Source organism: Peromyscus maniculatus, chromosome 9, assembly GCF_049852395.1.
Source record: "Peromyscus maniculatus bairdii isolate BWxNUB_F1_BW_parent chromosome 9, HU_Pman_BW_mat_3.1, whole genome shotgun sequence".
NCBI classification, from domain to species: domain Eukaryota; kingdom Metazoa; phylum Chordata; class Mammalia; order Rodentia; family Cricetidae; genus Peromyscus; species Peromyscus maniculatus.
The window spans coordinates 29,192,799-29,213,854 of record NC_134860.1 but is presented as its reverse complement, the minus strand read 5'-3'; the positions used below and the strand labels follow the sequence as shown (position 1 = coordinate 29,213,854).

Below are 21,056 nucleotides of genomic sequence, written 5' to 3'. Positions count from 1 at the left end.
AATACACCACTTATGCTCACACTCTCTAACCCCCTCTTGCTCTCACATTATTTGACACATTCTAAAGAAACCAAATCCAGCTTGCTGCATGAACTCATCATTTCAGCTCTATCACTGATCCCAAATACAGCTTCTTAAGTGCCAATTCTCCGATTATTCTGTGAGGCATCCTCTCTCTAGGCCAAAGAAGTTAACTGAATAACCGACTAGAGATCTTTCAACTCTTGGAAACAAAACACAAAAGTAGGAAGCAGAAGTCAAGCCACACTTGCCGCCACAGAAGCTCACCATTCTTCCCACCACTCCCTCATGGCCCAGCGTGTGAGACAAAGGGAGACATACACCAGGCAGCAGAGCCTAGGATGATGGATATCACCACAGCCTTGACCTTGGACTCCTCAGTCTTCAAAATTATGAGCACTGAGATTGAGTACTTTACCATGAATGTGAAATTCTGTCAAACTTGCAAATAGCATTATTCTCTCTTGCAAATCTTAGTAGTTATGTCACCCAAGAATATTTCTAGACAAATCTGAAGAATTTCAATTGCTATATATAAGCAACTATGTGGAGGAAAAAATCCTACCACCAGAAACAATAATTCCATGGTGAAATGAATTTGAAATTGTTTAGTTATATAAAATAAAATAATTTTTTAACTGTAAATGAATAAATATCCTCAAAACATCTCACAGGAATGAAGTTTAGCAGAATACTATGCTATAGACTTTATTCCTAAATCCAAATGAATTTATCTTAAAATTTACTTTCCAGGGATTAAAATTCCCACACATGAATGAAGTACCACTGTGCCTGAGACAAGAGGACTTAACATGTCTCATATTAAATGTTCTTAGTTGCTAGGTCATCCCTGTTTCTAGCTGACTAAAGTCAACAGAAGGCAAATGGCCTTGTGAAAATGGGCCACCTACACTGTGACAGATTTAATATCCAAATTCTACTGCTGTCCTTGAACTGTGCTCTCTGATTTTGTGCTACAAATAAGTAGGCCATCCGTGGGGACTTGAAAAATCCTTTCATTACATTTGGCCTCCCACAGTGGCACTGTCCAGCTAAATTACCTAACCTATAGATAACACGCCAGCACCTGACACACGGCCCACATTTCCTCAGTTTCAGAGTAAAGAACAAATCGAAATATCTACACATTATGGCAAAGAGATGTCCTAGATAATTAATTGTTCTTGTGGTGTTTCTGGTGTGATAAATGGCTGAATAATGACATTAAATAACAAAGCATTTAATGTGAAATGGCCCAAATATACGAAATTAACTTTATATGAACCCAAAAGACCTTCAGCTCTGGAATGAACATTAATCATTTTCTAGAACTCAGGAAAAAGCTTGATATGGTTAATTTTAAGTTATATTCTATGATTGGGAGCAATAAAATCTCACAGGATTCAAGGTATCTATTAGTTTCCATTCTTGCCAGGGTCAGCAAAAAGCCCACTATTGATTTGGGATTAAAACTCAGTTGACCTCACTTCCTTTTGAGAAGGTATTGCATGACTGCTGAGGACCACTGGGGCTTGCTTCGCTCTGGTGCCAACACGGTGAGATAAATGGACTATTCAAACAAAGCTCTTTACATTGCATTAGCTGAATAAATAGTGTAGTATGGGCCTCTTTTCTCAAGTACTGCCTTAGCTTGTAGAGAAGAGAGCAAAGGAGATGTGACACAAATCCTAATAGAATGTTTAAGCAAACACTAAAGAACCTCCCTCAATATCACAGTTCTAAAGAAGAAAGGAAAAAAAAAAACCCAGAACATTTTGACTTTAATTGTAGCTTTGGGGACCAAGATATTTGAGGTTTGGGTGTTGATTGGAATTACAGAAAAAAAAAAAAAAGAAACCAACAGCAACAACAACAACAGCAGCAACCTTATTTTGCTGGTTGCTATTCCCTGAACATATACAGAGGAAACAGGATCAAGGTATGCAGTACTTTGGTATGCAGGAGAATTAGGACAAACCAACTTAAGCCAAAGCGAAGTGCATGTCAACAGCTCACCTACCTGCCATTGGCATTGTTTCAGAATGGGTTCTTGTTCTTTACTGTCTGCTTCTGGCATTCTGTGCTTCTCTTCCAGAGCAGAAGAGCTCTTACATCATGGGAAGAGCTTTGGTGAGAGCCTGTAGCTGACATTACAAGCAGGCTGCTGACATTGCTCTGTTAGTAAAACATGTCACAAAAGTCAGACACTTGAATAATGCCACCCCTACAGCCTTATAGAGGTGAAAGAAAAAGAAGCAACTCCATAAAACTGTCCTCTGGATGCTACATGCATACCATTGCATGTATGTGTCTCCCCACATACATGTCACATCCACATGTCAACAATATATTTTTTTAAATTTAAAAATCATATAGATAGTGCTTCAGATGGTTTTAGTGCCACTCTATGCTGGTCTACACTAGGTCATCAGCCATGGTTCTGATCTCTTATGAGTGATTTTAACACACCTCAGTGGCTTCTGGATATGTTTCACTACCCAACCCTGAGTTTCCTATTAGTATATTGCAGGATATAAAAAGGAAGAATAATAGGTGAAGTTATCTACAGCCTTCCAAACAGAGAGAAGTCTGCATTTACTGTTTCACATAAACACACCTAGGAAAGATTAACTGAGCAGGGCCAGGCCTTCTCCTGGGGCACTGGCTTAGTTCTTCCAAACTAAAGATAGCAATCTGCCTGGGGAAGATGGTCTCAGAAAGTTTCCAACCTAGTCATCACTGACAGCTGAGGAGGACCAAAGAAGAATCATCTGGACTAGAAGAGCCCTTCCCTGAGCAAAGATAAAGACTTGGCTGCATCATCCCAGTGCCCAAAGCAGATTGACCTGCTGTAGCAACAGTGGTCACCTAGCAAGGAAAGGATGTTGGGCAGATTGAAATCAACAGAGACACCGTTACATTGTGTGTGTGTGTGTGTGTGTGTGTGTGTGTGTGTGTGTGTGTGTGTGTATACATATATATATATATATATATATATATATATATATATATATATATTTAATGTAAAGACAAAGAAGGAGGAGAGATTGCAAGATGCAAAGATAACGAGAGTTACCAATACATGTGCTCCTTTCCTACCCCTCAAATAGAAAAGGTTTAATTTTCACTGATATCATGAATTTTTTTTTGGCATACCCTGGGTGCGGTCTTAGAGCTGGACTGTCAAAGACTGCAATAGCCTTTTAGACTAGGTTCCCCATAGTAGATCCCAAGATGTGACTATGAGTACAAGCAGATTATTTGGTAAATGATTCCAGGGAGAGTCATTAGCAGGACAAGATAAATAATAATGTAGAGAAGAAAAAGCCACTGTGAGGTGTCTTTGTAAACAGGTCACTGCTTTTTATAGTAACTAAGGGTCCCACTGAGGAGCTCTGGTAGACTGCATAGAACACATTACAAATTTTCCTCGCTAAGAGGAAGAACATGGGGAATTAATCTCCAAATTCCACATGCCATTGGCTGGAGGTTGCCTCTTCAGCAATTCCCTAGCACCTTAGGTGTGCTGCACCAGTGAGAGAATGACCTACTGTGCAGCAGAGAAAGCCTCAGTTAGACAGCAGCCTCAGAAGTTCATGAGCATGAGTCTCAGCGGAATGTAGCCAAGGCACACAGCCATGTCTGATACCATTAACTGTCATTTACCAGTGCATACATTCATTTGTTAATCAAATGTTTACTTAGCTCCTATTCGATGTATTTTTCTGGGTGCTAGGAGTACATTGAGGAGTGGAAGTAAGAATATGGTCTTATTTAATACATAACACAACTGGGCTACGTGGAAGCAGATTGTTATGGCTGCCACATCATAACCTAGTTCACAGCATCAAACAAGCCCCTTAATTTTAAGGGTTAGAGCAGAGTCTTCAACAGTGAAATCTGACCCAACTGGAAGAGAGTAGGTTCTCTCCAGGAAGAGCAGGATGGGTTTCACTTACATCTCTCTTTGGGTCAACTTCCCTGTGGTGGCTGTGCCTAGAGGCACTGCAGAGTTACCCATTCTAGCTCTGATAGCTGAATGGTGTGTAAAGCTTCAAGACATGAAAAGGACTACATTAATTCACCTACCTGGGGACTGAACTGGCATCAGTGGCTGATCTCCATTTCAGACCCACAGTGCTCTGTCCCTCAAATAGGACAGAGTTCCACATTATCTACACTGGTCATGTAAAGTGGGGTACTTCCCAAAGTTCTAAATATAGAGGGTTATTTGTAAAACCTCAGTATATCGTCATATGTTGCTTTAAGTAAGCTTTTACATTCATATAGAAAACAGTTAACCATGTAACTTGAGAAAAGGACTAGGCATAACTATTTTGAGAATACCTATTTTAAGTAGATAAAGCAATTCTTATTCTTATTTAAACACCTAATCTCATAACTTTGTGGACTGCTTAATGGTACTTATCTGTTCTGGTTACATCTATCAATGGCATTTCCCATCTCAGGGCATAATGGAAACTAAGCTGTGAGGTCTCCACTTAAGTTAGGACTTAAGTATCCAGAAACTAAAGTGTCTGAAATTGGGAGGAGTCTTGTAAGAAAATATACGTGATGTGCACCCTTAAAAGGCATTGTCAATGGACCACGGCTTACTTTCCAGCTGAGTTGAGAGTCTAGACTTAGAAAGCTTTATCTCTCAGTTCTCCAGATGGTTGGGACTGATGTGTCAAGATGAAGCTCATTTGACACCTACAATGACTTCATGTAATCCTTATGCAACCATAGTATCACACCAACCTGGGAGACAAAGGCAAGGGGATGGAGAAAGACAGGACAGAGGAAGAATGGAGGTGAAGAAAAGCATAGTGAGGAGAAACAGGAGCAAGAGGAAAGAAATTGAAATGCGCATTTTCCTTTGTTCCCTGCATGTTGCCTGAGTAAAGGGCCCACTTCACTGTAAGCCTAGGGTAATGTGTGTAAAAATATGGCAAATTGAGGATTTGATTTATAGTTACCTACTCTAAAATCTTACCACCTAATGTTCTTGGGAAAACTCGGAATCAGATTTTCCATAAAACTAAGTGGTGGTGTATGTCTATATTCCCAGACCAGATAGTCTACTTGGGGAGACTTTGCCTCAAAATACAAGTAGGGGAGAGAGAGACACACACAGAAAGAGAGAAAAGAGAGCTGGGGTAGAGGAAACAAAGAAAACTGGGAATCCAGCAGGAGTCAGTTGTCCCATTCAATGCCTGAACACCTTATATATGGAATGATGATTTAAAAAACCCTGGTCGTACAAGGACGGATTACAATTCCAGCAGCACCTTCTCTCAACTCTACTTTTGTTTCCCTTCTACAACTGAGGCCTTGGATGGAGAATTATTCGTCGTGTTGTAAGATCTACCTCAGAGACCAGGAGACTCTGGGCACAAGAAAGTACTCTAGTAGACGTTGTTTTTATGAAACTTTGTAAGAGTTTCATCCTGCCTGCTGCTTCTTCTGGTGACCTGGATCATGACTCACCTGGTATAAATAAGCTCAGCCATGAAGAAGGTGAAGAATTAGGGCCAGGGATGATGTATTAGATTATGTTGTTTGTTTCATGGGACTGCAGCAAAACTGATCCCTGGAGAGTTTTCTCGAATTGTTTTCCAAGTGTAACTTGGAATCACAGTCAGTATTTTCTGACTCTCCTGCCTTCTGAGGCCCTCCCCCAGTAATTAGCTGTTTTAACATTTTCCAGTAGGCAACAATACTGAACATGAATGGAACCTGCGTCCACAGGCAGCAGAAAGCAGCTTTATTCTGCCAAGTATTATTTGTTTTCATAAACTTGAGCTGGGATGACTCTATCCTCACTGCCTTTAATTAATCAGGAAAGCTTAATATGCACTTTTTTTGTTTCATCAATCTGGCACTAAAAATGCTGAATTGCTTTTGTAATCATTTGAAAGAAGAGTTTGGGGCTATTAGAAGAAATTCACATCAGGCATTTCTCTCCATGGCCTACTTATATTCTTCAAAGTACAGGGATGTTTCAAGGAAAATGCAAACTTTGGGGTGCTAGAGATGTCTGGGCCATCTCAAGTTCTATTTTTTTTTTTCAATTTTCTACACAAAGACACCTTATGGTGCATTTTAATAATGCACCTTGAAATATTTTGAAAGGGAGACAAGTCATAATCTGACCATCACAGAACAATGCCTCATGCAGATCCCTGAGTGGGCATTGTCCATGGGGGTCCTCCTCTTTTGTCTCCTGGATAATTATTTCACACATTTGGGAGGTTTAGAGGCAATGCATATGCGTTTTTCAAGTAAAGCATGTGAGGATGTGACTCCTAGAAATCTGGAAAGAACAGAGACTAAGAATTTACCAGCTGGCCTCCAATCCCTAATAAGAGATCCTGCAGGTCACCTTCCAGGCTGAATGCCCCAGTGTTATCTTCGTTAAAAATGCAGAAGCAGCTTGAAAACATACCTTACTTTACCTTTTAAAAGTAGGATTAAAAGTTTAAGAAGCTTCGTGAATTACTCTCCAACCTATCTATCCTTTGATATTTTTTAATCCCTTAAGCTTTCAAAGAATCCTTTGTTGATTCATGTATAACATGATCAAATAAAGCAAAAATATGAAAATGTGATTTAAAAAAATAAACCTAATCCAAACATCATAATAATATTGTAGCAAAAAAAATTCAACTCAGCCAGCCAGATACATCTCTCTATACACACACACATATATATATACATATACATATATATACACATATACACATCTGATTATTTATTTAACTATGTACTTTCTTGTTTCGTTTTGTAGCATACTCAATGTGCCAGATGCCCTAATAAGCAGAATAACTACACGCAGTCTACTGAGGAAGCTTTATGTGTATGTGCATAAGTATGTATGATGCATGTGTATGCACATGTTCATGTCTTTGCATGTGGAGGTCAGGGAACAACATTAGGTGTCAGTCCTTGTTTGTTTGAGACAATGTCCTTCCACCTTGTTTGTTTGAGACAATGTCTATTTGTTGCTGGCTGCTAAGAACCATGAAGCTTAAAAATTTCTGAAGACTCTCCTCCCTTCATCTGCCATCACATCATAAGAACACTGCAGTGATAGACTGACTACCAATCTCAGCTTTAGATGGCATCTGGAGATTCATACTTGCATATGAATCCTCATGTTTGCATAGCAAGTTCTCTGCATACTGAGTCATCTCCCCAGCCCAGAAGATTAATTCTGATCAAGTAACTGCACATATACAGGAGGATTCCAAACAAAGGTCCTTGGGAGAAAAGGGAGCCTCAGATTTGCTTATGAAGAACAGCAGGGGTAGGAAGGCTGTCCTTTCAAAATGGCAGAATGGAATGTGTTGTTTAAATCATACTATGGAAGGGAACAGGGTCAAAGTCCCAGAAGCAAAGGACAAGGGGCTATTTGAGATGCAACTCTGAAAGATATTCTACCTCCTAGCCTGGCAGTATATATAATTTAAAGTTGCTAAACATGGATAAATGTTTTGTAAGTCTATTTAGATCACCCCATTTTTAGGAATCTCAGTTGGGTCTAGTGGAGAGGCTTTTGCCTTGGACAGGCTTTGAGGGGTTTCTTGGTACAGACATGGAATGAACATACTTGAAAACGAAAGAAAACAGCTAATGGGTGATTTTTCTCTGCCTTCCAATGTCTTCCTTTTAGTAAAGCCAGACTTTTGTATTCTAGATCCAGTCTCTTTGCTCCAAGTCTAAGAGATATCATTATGGTGTGGCAAATTGGAGTCTGCAGTTTCCAGGAAATCATTAAGAACATGGTCCACAGTCGCAGGTAAGCCAGTTTAGCTATACTGGAAGGGCATGACGGACTTTTCCCATGCACTGAACCTTGATTCTAAGCCATGCTGGTACCCAGAAATGAGTCAAGGCCCAAGTTTAGTTCTCCTTGGGCAGAGACACTCGTCTTTATACCCAGGTCATAGTTAGCATTCTCTTTCTATACTGAGGAGATCCACAGTGAACTGCAGAGGACAAGGGAAAGTAACTGCAGGGCCTCTGAGGCCTGGGCCTGTTGGGATCTGCGATGCTGAAAGATGGTATTTTCTAAACTGAAGCAGAAACACTGCCACGAGTTCCACATAACAGGGAGGTCCTGTCTCAAAACAAACAAAAATGAAGAGTCTTCTATTTTGTTGAACAACTAGCTATATTTCAAAGTCAATAACTCCATCAGAGCGAAGCTTGGTTTTGTCCATTCAGCCAGATAAGTGGATCTTCACCAAATATGTATCCACAGGGCATCCCCCCTCCCTGGGGACTCAGTGCTTCTGACTGTCATGCTTGCCTCCCATCCCCTAGGAGTTTTCACACAGCATCAACAATTGTGTCCAATTTCCCACATACCAAATAGCATCTTCCTCACAAAAATACCAGAGACAGACAGATGACAGAAGCCTTTCCCCATTAATGGGCTTTTCCCTCATAGGAAGCCAGCTTGCCTCTGAGACAGTGTGGAAGAGTGGGCGTGGGAATGGAAGAGGAAGGAAGCCTTAGCCCAGGTTTGTTTTATACCACACAGCCTCTTTTAACCTTTGGTGAGAATCAACTGGACACTCTCACTTTTTAAGGCTGTTTTTGTTTGGGTGGTAATTTTCTAAATGCCATCAGCAAATATATAAATTTAACCATTGGTAATTTTTAATTTTCTGAATTGGTTTTATGTATTATATCTCTGGTGAACAAGGCCATTTTTGGAAACACAAGGAAAAGAATAAAAGCTTCACAAATGAGATCCCTGTCTGTCTGCTGTCAGGAAACGTGCGTGTGTGTGTGTGTGTGTGTGTATGTGTGTGTGTGTGTGTGTGTGTGAGAGAGAGAGAGAGAGAGAGAGAGAGAGAGAGAGAAGCCACAATGGATTACAATTCTATTCCCTGTAGAATTTACATCAGTTCATAGTTCATTAAAGCTTACAACTAAAGGAATAAATGTGAGATCTTATAATACATTTAGAAGAAGTATGGTAAATAAGCACTCAGTGTTTTAAATTACATGCAAACATATGAGGAGGCCTAAACCCACTCTGAAACTGCTTACCCCTCAACTTTCCTCCCTAATTAGAGCATTTTATCTTTGTGGTTCCATACCATTATTGCATCATGATAACTCTTGGCTAATACTCTGTGAGGTGATAATTAATAGTAGCACACACCAGCTAAAAGCAGATGGAGTGGTGTGATCAAAGACCTAAGTTAGTGTTATCAATGGTCACTTGGAGGAAAACAATGGAGGGGGTTTTCTTGACCATGGTGGCTTTACACACATTATAAAGGTGACCTAGCAGCTTCCTAACATAGCAGAAAGACAGCTCTATTGGGGAAAATTATAAAGGCCACTCCACATAGTTAAAAGGAAGATTTATTTAGTGGATGACTTACAAATGAAGGAATAGATAGGTTGTGGGGGTCTGGGGAAGGTGTATCACAATCCAGCGGTGTTCTCTGGAGCTCTGCTCAGTCAACCTCCACTGTCCAGGGTCCAGGAACAGAGAGCGCGCTTGCCCATCCAAGTCTCGGGTCTCCAGACGCCTCCCTTGGCCCCGCCTTGTAGGCATGACACTTGCCAGAGTCTCAATGGGGGTTGGAACTTCCAGAACCAAGCTGGAATAGCTACCCACTACATCTCCCCTTTTTGTCTAAATAAGAAGGTTCTAAACTAGTACAAGACTATATACAAAGGAACGGTTATCAAATATTGTCCAGGAATAATGAGGGATAATGACCTAGATAAGATGGAACTACAACCAATGCAAACAATATCAAGTAAGAAACACATACTAAAATCCAGAGAAGTATAGAGCATAGGTAAATGGCATGTTATAAAGATCATTCCAAAAGGTGTCCTATCCTAAAGAACCTGAATCTAATACTTAATATGTTCTATCTAAGATATTATATATACTAAGTTGTAACTATAACTGCTAGTCTTCAGTCCCATCAAAGACCTGAGAAGGAACATAATGGTACCTGAGAAATGGAAGATGGATTCAAGCAACTTTTGCAACCTATCTATTCCTTCATTTGTAAGTCATCCACTAAATAAATCTTCCTTTTAACTACGTGGAGTGGCCTTTATAATTTTCCCCAATATCTGGCGCCCAGCTAGCTCAGTTGGTAGAGCATGAGACTCTTAATCTCAGGGTCGTGGGTTCAAGCCCCACGTTGGGCGCCAGATATTGGGGAAAATTATGAAGGCCACTCCACATAGTTAAAAGGAAGATTTATTTAGTGGATGACTTACAAATGAAGGAATAGATAGGTTGCAGGGGTCTGGGGAAGGTGCATCGCAATCCAGTGGTGTTCTTTGGAGCTCTGCTCAGTCAACCTCTACCGTCCAGGGTCCAGGAACAGAGAGCGCGCTTGCCCATCCAGGTCTCGGGTCTCCAGACGCCTCGCTTGGCCCCGCCTCGTAGGCGTGACAGTTGCCAGAGTCTCAATGGGGGTTGGAACTTCCAGAACCAAGCTGAAATAGCTACCCACTACACAGCTCATTTATTAAATCATTCCTTAAGATATAGACCTTTGGCTATAAATCAAGAACAAAGGGTTATAGGAAATAATTCTTTATAAAAGTTTAAAATCACATTGTAAAGTTAAAGGAGTTTGGTCTTGAATAGGGTTTATTAACTCTATTTTCAGGTTAATAATTATTAGTTAATAATACATTATTAGTTAATAATCCTTCCATGAGTTCAAAACTTAAAGTGAAGCTACTTAAAGCTACTTTAGATAGACCTGAAGGTAAACAAATATGGGCAGACTATCAGCTCATAGAGTAAGGGCATCTTTGTTTGATATAACAATGTGTAGGAAACACCAGGTTGTGTGGCAGTAGGTATTCCTCAAGTGATCAGTAAATACTCTGTTTTAGAAGGAGGATATTTATAGTACTATCTGATTTTGCAAATAGAAAATCACAGTCTTGTGCTGGAGAGACATCTTAGTAAAGTGCATGCTGAATAAACATGAGGATATATATTACAGTCCTGGAACTAATGTAAAAACAGTGAGGCATGCTTCTTCATGTTTGAAAGTCTTGTATTGGGGGAAGAAGAAGCCTAGAACTCAGTAGACAGCAAGTCCTGCCTACTTGGAAAGTTCCAGGCCATTGAGAGACCTTGCATCACAAAGCAATGTGGACAGAACCTGAAAAGCAGCACCAAGGTTGTCCTATGACATCACACACACACACACACACACACACACACACACACACACACACACACACACACACACACAATTAGCGTTTTTGAATTTACACTCACCAGTGAAATTCAAAATCATACATGTTTGTGATATTTCCAAATTTAGTAAAAAAAAAATCCTGAAAACTTCTCCAGGTAGAGAGAGGTTTTATCCAATAATTTGCTCAATGATCTTACTTATTCTACCACACAAGCGATCTCAATAGACACCTAGGTTCTGTCAGGTTTTACAGCAAACCTTTGGCAAATGGGATCTTATACTTACCTCATAATTATCACTTCCTTAAAATTTCACCAGATTTGTTTTATATCTTAAGAACATAGATATAGCAGCAGCTGTGGTCATCAGTTTTCTATTTCAGAAACACTTGAGATAATGAACTCAAAAAGAAAACAGCTTTATCTGAGCTCACACTCCTAGAGGTTTCAATCCCTGGGCAGTTGAATGCTTTGCTTAGGTGTCTCAGGTGAGTAGGACTCAATGGCTCTAAGCTGCTGACTTCATGAAGAAGGGGTGAGAGAAGACTTGGAGGGGGCTAGGGGTCATACAATCATCTCCAAGGGTATTCCTTGAACATCCTGAAAATATCCAACTCATTCATACCAACTCCATGCCTAAGTTCAAGCCTGCCTTTTGCAGGAAAAGATGGATACAGAGGCAGAAAAGGAGACACTGAGTCCTGAGCTCCTTGATCAAGATACATCTGAGGTCAGGTTGTTCTCTTGGACTCTTTAATTATGTGATCCAATACATTTCCATTTATTTGGCCAGTCTGGGTTTCCTGTTACTTGCACTTGAACGACCCCTGATAAATGTGAGGAAGGGAAGGAGGGAGAAGAAAATGCAACCAAAGCAAAAGGCACAAACCTGCCCTGATTTGCCCGGAGTTACACTTCATCTTCCTGGTATTGTTTCTTTAGAATTTCTTTCACATTTGAGCTTTTCAAATGAATAGGAGCACCAAATTTAGAGAAATCCTAGTGCTAAAATTAAGTTGTAGTTCACTTGAATTGGATCTAGGGAGAAGGGTGGTCCACACTGCACCAAACCATTTCCCTACTAGTGCTTTTTAGAGGGGAATAGCAACACACAATGAGAACTTTTCCCAGAAACTGGGCTAAGCAATCTATTTTCTATACATGAGATGAGAAATGTCTCATCCTCAAACTCAGAGTACTTAGTTCCTTTTAAATATAGATGAATTTTCCAGTACAACAGTGGTTCTCAACCTATGGCTGGTGACTCATTTGGCAAACCTCTATCTCCAAAATTATTTATATTACAATTCATAACACTATAAAAATTACAGCTATGTAGCAACAAAAATCATTTTATGGTTGGCAGTCACCACAACATGAGGAACTGTATTAAAGGGTTGCAGCATTAGAAATGTTGAGAACCACTGCCCTAGAGGATGCTGCTTCCTGTTGTATGTGTTTATGTGTGTGTTTCTTTTTCTTTTTTTCTTTTATTCTTCTTTTATATATTATATCCCAACCACAGTCTCCCCTCCCTCTACTCTTCCTAGTCTCTCACATGACCTCCCCTTTCTCTCAGATCCACTCTTCCTCCATTTCCCTTCCAACAAAAGAGCAGGCCTCCTGGGGATATCCATTGCATATAGCCTAACAAGTTACAATAAGACTAGGCACAAACCCTCATTTCAAGGCTGGACAAGGCAACCCAATTGGAGGAAAAGGGCCCAAGCATAGGCAAAAGAGTTAGAGACACCCTGACTCCCACAAGAACACCAAGCTACACAACTGTAAGTATATGCAGAGGACCTAGCTTAGACCCACACAGGGTCAGTGTTTGTCACTTCAGTCTCTGTGAGCCCCAATGTGCCCTGCTTAGTTGCCTCTATGTGCCGTGTTCTTCTGGTGTCCTCTGTCCCTCTGGCTCCTACAATCTTTCCTCCACTTCTTCTGCAGGGTTCCCCATGGCTCTGCCCAGTATTTGGCTGTGGGTCTTTGCATTTGCTCCCATTGGTTGCTGGATGACACTCTTCTAATGACAATTGGGCTAGGCCCCAATCTATGAGTGTAGAAGAATAGGAATAGTTTCATTGACTTTCTTTTCTGTCAGTCATGTTGGGTTCCATCCTGGGTCTCTGAGATGTCCTTCCTCTGGTTCCGGCCATCCAGGCAGTGTCAGGCATGGGACCCTCCCATGAAGTAGGACTCACATTGGGCCATTGTGGGTTGGCCACTCCCATAAGAACTGTGTCACCATTGTTGCAGTCGTCTTGCAGGTAGGACAGATTGTAGGCGAAATGGTTTATGGCTGAGTTGATGTCCGAGTCCTACTCCTAGGAACCTTGCCTGGTTATAGAAGATGTCCAGTTTAGGCTATGTATCCCCCATTAATAGGAGACATCATTAGGATCACCCTTGTAGATTCCAGGGAGTTTCCACTGCACTAGTTTTCTACATTGCCCCCCCCTCCATGCCTCCCAGTTCTAGTCATCTCTCCCAGTACTCGCTCCCTCCATTCTTCCACTCCCTACCTGATCCCTCCTCTTTCCAACTCCACCCACCCCCTGTTCACCCAAATAAATCTATGCTACTTCCCCTTCCTAGGGAGATCCGTGCATCCAAATCAAAGACCCAGACATAAATCCACATACTTTTGGAACCTGATTTTTTTATAAAGGAGCCAGAAATATACAACAGGAAAAAAAAAAAGCATCTTCAACAAATTATGGTGGTCTAATTTGATGTCAACATGTAGAAAAATGCAAATTTATCTATATCTACTACCCTGCATAAACTCATCTAAGTAGGTCAAAGACCTCTCAACACAGAACCAGATACACTGAACCTGATAGAAGGGAAAATGGGGGATAATCTTGAATGCATTGGCACAGGAGACAACTTCCTGAACAGAACACCAATGGCATAGGCACCAAAGACAACAATTAATAAATGGGACCTCATGAAACTTAATAGCTTCTGTAAGGCAAAAGACACTGTCAATAGGACAAGATAGCAGCCTACAAAATGGGAAAAGATTTTCACTAACTCCACATCTGAGAGAGGGTTAATATCCAAAATATATAAAGAACTCAAGAAACATCAACAAACCAAATAATCCAATTAAAAATGGAGTACAGATCTAAACAGAATTTTCAACAGAGGAATCTCAAATGGCTGAAAAACTTTTTAAAAAATGTTCAACATCCTTAGCCATTATGGAAATTCAAATCAAAACTACTTTGAGATTCCATCATACACCTGTCAGAATGGCTAAAATAAAAAAAAATACAATTGACAGCTCATGTTGGCAAGGATATGGAGCAAAGGGAACACTCCCCCATACCTGGTGGGAGTGCAAACTTGTACAGCCACTATGGAAATCAGTAAGATGGTTCCTCAGAAAATTGGTAATTGATTACCTCAAGACCCAGCTATACCACTCTTGGGCATATACCCAAAAGATGTTGCATCCTACCACAAGGACACTTGTTCAACCATGTTCATTTCCATTTTATTCACAATAGTCAGAAACTGGAAACAACCTGAATATCCCTCAACTGAAGACTAGATAAAGAAAATGTGGTCTATTTACACAATGGAGTTTTACTCATCTGTTAAAAACAATGACATCATTATAATTGAAGGCAAATGAATAGAACTAGAAAAGGTCATCCTGAGTGAGGTAACCTAGACACCAAAAGAACAACGTGGTATGTACTCACTCATAAGTGAACATTAGCTGTTAAGTAAAGAATAATTATGGTACAATCTACAGATCCAGAGAAGCTAAGTAGCAAGGAGGGCTTCCTGCTTTCTGACTTCTTGGACTCATGAAGCACCCAGTGGAAAGAGAAAGCATGTTTAATCTACTGTCCCCAGTTTATTACAGTGCCAGCAAAAAGATCCAACTACAAACAGGATGACAAGACTGTCAACATTTCTGGGTACTCTGATGACCAGTAGCCAGCCTTCACCAACTAAAGTCAAGTCAATGGTCTACCTCTTCAAAGACTAGATTTAATGATGCCAATCCATGAACAGTCCCTCTTGATAATGAAACATTAGTTTGTGAAGCACTGAAAACAGAGGTGGGTCCTGCCGCTGATATTTCCCTCAGGACCTTATTTTCCTCTTTTTTTTTTTTTTTTTTTCATAACAACTTCCCGAGGGAGAAAGGATTCTGACAAACCAGGAAATACTCTAACCACTCAAGTCCACACCACTTGCTTTTCAGCTTCAACCTGTGCTTTGGTATTAGGACATGTTACCTCATATTTCTGTTTTCCCCTTAATTTCTACCCTCCCCACAGAACTGCAAACTCTAATAAGATGACTGAAAATTACCCAGCTTCCTCAGCTGGGTCTAATAACACTAACTGAAAAAAGTACTCAATAATGTTTGGAAGTGTTCATCACATGCTCTCATAGACCAATAATTTCTTAAATATAGAACTAGTTATTTGTGGATACATTAAAGCAGTGATATGAATATTCTGGGAAAAATAAATATGACAATGAACATTTTTTTAATTTATGTTTAAATTTTTAGCCTGAAAATATAGAGATTTATGACGTTTCTAATAGTTTTTCCTTCTATCTTCTGTAGTCTCCAAAATCCTAGAAGACATGCCTTCTTCCTAAAGAGCACATCCAGGTTCCACCATTCTCTGCCAACAGAAGGTAAATATCATGGCTTAAATGTTGTCGCTGGGGGCTGAGCTCATCAGCCACATGCTGATGAGGCTGGGGATGCTGAACCCACCCTAGGAAAGTGAGGGATTTCACCGACTTTTCCTTGAGTGAGCTATCACAGGCCTAGTTTGCTGTTTAACTCTGCCTCCAATGAGATTCTAGTTAATGAACAAATAATGATTTCCTTTAGAACCTCAGTTATCTCACTCTTACATTTTAAAATAAGAGCAAGAGCTAGGATTTTTCTTAGGGGGGCAAGGTGCTTGTTTAACATGCATAAATCTCTGTGTTTCATCCAGGAGACTGCATATGTGTGGCATGATGGTATACAGCCATAATGCTGTCACTGGGGAGGTGGAGCAAGAGGGTAAGGAGTTCAATGTCATCCTTGACTATATAGCAAGTTCAGGTCTCCCTTGACTACATATGACTCTGTCTCAAAAATAAAATAAGATAGGTAAATGTCCTAGTACCACACCCACTTCATATAACATCAGGAATAATAATGCTGATTATGTTCATAGTTAACTTATAAAATGATTCCTTAAGGTATACCATATGCCAACCACCATGTTAAGTCCTAAGGGTCCTTGAGTTCTATGACCCTTGCAAAAACTCTAGAATCAGGCACTGTTGTTATTCTCCTTGTATGGATTAGGAAACCGAAGAGAAATAAGGCAACTTGTGTACACATTTAACAAGGAGGAAAGGCAAGGTTTGAATCTTGACATTTTATTTCTGAAGCCTGACTTCCTGTGTTCTTCAGCACCACAGCAGCAAGTAAAACATGAATACAGGAGCTTGGTGAATGTAACCCATTGAGTGGTTGTGACATGAATAAAGGAGCCACTCATTGCATTCCTTAGAAGGTTGAATTACCAACAGCCTGTCAATGAAAACTTATGTACATATACATCATACAACAATACAGTAGCTCTTTCTGGCTTTGAGGTTTACCTGTCGTTTCAGTTACTAATAGTTAATGTTATATGAAAATATTAGATGGAAAATTAGTTTTTCAGTTATAAATGGCAATTTTGATATAGTTATGCCTTTCCTAGCTTACTATTCCCATTGTTAAATCTCTTACAATGCACAATATAAAATATCTCACAGGTATGTATGTGTAGGAAAAGATATACTATATTTGGGATTATTACTATATGTGGTGCCAGGCATCTACCTGTAGTCTTGGAATTTGTTGTATAAGGTGAGGAGGGATTATTGTACTAATGACATGCTAGTTAAGAAACAATTACATTTGCATTACATCATCACAAAGTAAGTTATGACAGTACCATTTACAGCAAGGAACTCATTCTTCCCTGGAGTTAAATTTTGAAAACTCAAAGTAACATCTGACAGTAGAGGCATACGCTTTCTGCTGCTCTGGGTGTATAACACCTGTGCTAGAACATGGGCAAAAATGTGCATCTGCCATGGTAGCTGGCCCAGGAATGAGTGTGGTAACTGAAAACTAGCAGCATGTCCAGCAGAGCCCCCAAGACTGAATTCATGCCACAGAACCCATCTCTATATGTCCCATAGCCCATGTGACCTTCTGTAAAGGAACTAGCATAAACCTAGAGCCTAAACTGGTTACCAAGGTCTAGCTGTTGCTAAGACATGGCATTGTGGATCTAGGCATCAGGGACCAAGGATAAAAAGGATCGGAACATGACACATTATTTTCCAATCCCTCTTTTCCACTTGTCTACTCACTAAGTTGCTTTGACATCACACCTGTTTTCTGTTGTGTTCTGGAAGCCTCGGCTGCACAACAGATGGCAGAGTATTTGCCTAACAAATGTTCTCCTGGGCCAGGCTAAGGAGGTGGCAGTGGGGACTGCTGCAGCTGGGAAGGAGGGGGTGGGGGAGCACTCTTCTAGGTGGCAGAGAGCAACCACAAATCTCCAATTTTGCTGTAAAACCTGCCACCCAGCCAAGGCCTGGAAACTGTGTGGCTCTGAATATTCCAATTATTGCTCTTGCCTTCTGACAGTCATGCCCAGGATAGCTGGAGTCAACAGCTGCCATCGGAAGCTGCAGAGGATCCGATAGGCATGAGGAGGGGGCAGCAGGGGCTCTGCCAAGCCTGAAAACTCCAAACTTAATCCTAACTAAATCTAAATGAAGCTCTCTTCAATCTAATGTAAGATAAACTTTTTACTGGACACATGTCAACTCTCAGATCCTAAGCCTTAACTTTAAAACTTTACATGTCTTAATTCTAACTTAAACTTAGCATTTTGAAGAGACAAAGGTCTAGGGAAAAAAAAAAAAAAAACACTTAACAACAAACTGTCATGAATTCCTGTGAGTTGTGAGCTGGATTTATCATGGTATATGTTCTTCAGAGGTTAAGAAAGCCACTACTTTGGGCATGAAAATTTAATCTTAGACTCATGCTTTTTCTATACTGGCATATGGGATAAATGGTTTCTTAATCACTTTTTAGAGAATGAATTTTGTAAGTTCATAATAAAACATCTTCAATGAAGCCAACACTCATCTGAAGGTCACAGTTTTACAGACAACCTATACATCTGGGGAGAATACCCACACATCCACCCCAAGTCTCTCATGACATCTGATAACCCTGTTTGCAATATCAAATCAGTTCTACACATTCCATTCCATCTGATTTGTTGCCTTGATTCCTTGAGAACCAACATGCTTACTATTAACAATTTTGGCCCTAAGAAGAAGGAACTGAACACAAACTAAATCCACCTTCATTCCTCTTCAGTGTTTCTTCTACTCATTGCTATGAACATAGAATCTAGAATAGAAATTAGCATGTAATGGGTTTTCCATAAATAATTGGGGAAATAAAGCAAAATGTGCCAAACACTGTAAGAAGACCTACCCATTCTTAATCTCACTTATTACAAAGTTTCCATCTGGAAGTTCTGTCATTCAAGTTTACAGACAGGGAAACAAAGGAAAAGTTAAAGCCATTTACTTATAGCCACAGAGATAAGAATAGACAGGGTCAGAATTGGAATCTTAAGAATATTGCAATAACTATGAGTCAAAGAGACTTTTGTAAAGCCAAATCTCTCATATGGGTAGAATATGGTTCCTTTTATCCTTGGAAAAATGATATCTTTCCCTGAATACTAAATTGAAAGGGACTGAATCAGGTAAGCTGAGTCTAATAATCTATGGCTACCTAGGCCTAAGTGATCCAGAAACCTCTAAAATATAAAATATAGTTAGGTGAATTTTCTCATAGAAAAACTTCATAACTTTTAAATATTTTATGTATGCTAAAATCCTTCCATGCACAGAGATTAATGAGTTAGCCATTCTTAATTGAATTTATGCTTATAATTGTAATCATCAAAGAGTTCAAAGGGCTGCAGATGGTCTATGCATGCCAATTGGAGGGAAATGACTTGATGGATAATTGTAAAGTATAAGAACTAAGAATAACTATGCAATGGAAGCATCTTAGGTATGGAAAGCACCACTTAGAAGAAGCACCACTGGTTAAGAATATTAGCTCAGAATCCATTACATTGCTAGAATGTGTGGACACAGTTAGATTAAGGAGCCATTTTATTGCCTTACTATGTAGTCCTGATGATGGTGACACCATTGAATTTTTTTAGTACCAGTAACCAGATTCAATGGTCTTCAGGATACAAACAGAATCCTCTATGTAAGGTCCAACCATGACAGAGCTGCAAATGAAACCTTTCTAATCATTTTATTTTTATAAAAATAATCAACGCTGAAGTTCAACAGTTATGCATTGAAAGCCATCTGTGGCCTCCTCCAATGTCACCTGAATGTCCTGTGTGATTGCAGGCAGTGTAAACTAGAGTGGCGTCCACAGAGAGAATGCTGCATGTGGGAGCAGTTAGTGAAAGAGGGAAGCAGAATCATCCTACGGCACAGTAAGTCCCTGACAAATCCTGTGTCCAGAGTCTACAAAGCCTCTAGGATGAAAGGTAAGAGAGGGTCAATCCAGTTTGCCCAAACTGTTTAGAAGAGGAAGTAAGGATGAATAGTTCAGAGGCATGGAAAAGAAAGAAAAGGAAGGGGGAAGGGAGGAAGGGAGAGAGAGAGGAAGAGCAGGGACCATGGACATCTGGAGGCCTCACGGATGCCTCTACTGGAAATTGAAAAGAAGGCAGGAAAACGAAGGAAACAGACCTGTGACCCCCAGGAAGATCAGACTTTTCCCAACTTAAAAGAGAAACAGGAATGAGTGAAGTGACCTCTGTTCCACACTGTTGGGTAATGATTCTACCCACTTGTAAACAAGACTTAATTTTATCAGCTGGATTGGGTATTTGTCTTTGAAAGACATTGAGGAATTACATAGGGAAGGACAGGGAGGGGGAAAAGAAAAGCTAACTTTCCCAACTAGTATTATTTTATCATGGAATGAGACAGGTAGTCAAAAGTAAGCTACTGCAGGGAAAACTGGACAGAGTTTGGTACGCTAGATACATTAACACTAAGACTATTAAGCATAACAGATAGAAGCTGAGTTAATACAAAAGCATCATGCCAAACTACAGAGAAATGAATTTCATCACTGTTCAACCTTTTAAATCCAAGTGTGTTGCTTATGCTATTTACAGGGAGAAAGGAATGCTACAAATCACATCCTTCCCATGTCTATTAATGTAATGACCATGGGAAATGATTCATAGTCTTCTTTAACCTAATGAGCATGCTGAGTACAATCAATTAGGTTGCAATTAAAATTACAATTCATCTACAGCAGTTGCTCACCATTTCCCACCTCCTTTGAGGGGGGATAAACACAGTTCTTCTTGTTGGCTATCCTTCTAATTTTAAAATCGTTTCCATTATTCAGAATGCATTCAATTTTAAAATTTTCCCTATTTGTAAGTTTCAGCAAAATTTTGTCAGGTTTCAACAGAGTGTCAGGGAATAATTAGGACAGTTAGCAGTAATTTATATCATTTCTCAGCTGGGTTTGCAAGTTATCTCTGACTGCATGAAGAAACCCGTTAGCTAGTTCTACACAAATCATTATGAAATCTCCTTCATCTTTGTGCAAATTGTTTTTGCTATTTTTCTGAAGTAAGAAGAATGATGAACAGATCCATTCCTAAAACTCTAGCCTCTGGTATGGGTGTGTCAGTCATCAGAA

At 39.9% G+C, this 21,056-nt stretch overlaps 1 protein-coding gene and 1 non-coding gene across 13 annotated transcripts in view; one reads left to right on the top strand and one right to left on the bottom strand.

Moving 5' to 3' along the window:
- The window catches only part of Fhit (fragile histidine triad diadenosine triphosphatase), a 1,536,882-nt gene that overhangs the window by 264,953 nt on the left and 1,250,873 nt on the right, over positions 1 to 21,056 (bottom strand). The gene's annotated exons all lie outside the window — the stretch shown is intronic.
- Trnak-cuu (transfer RNA lysine (anticodon CUU)) lies at positions 10,143 to 10,215 on the top strand. Its single transcript has one exon. It is a non-coding gene; the product is annotated as a tRNA-Lys (tRNA).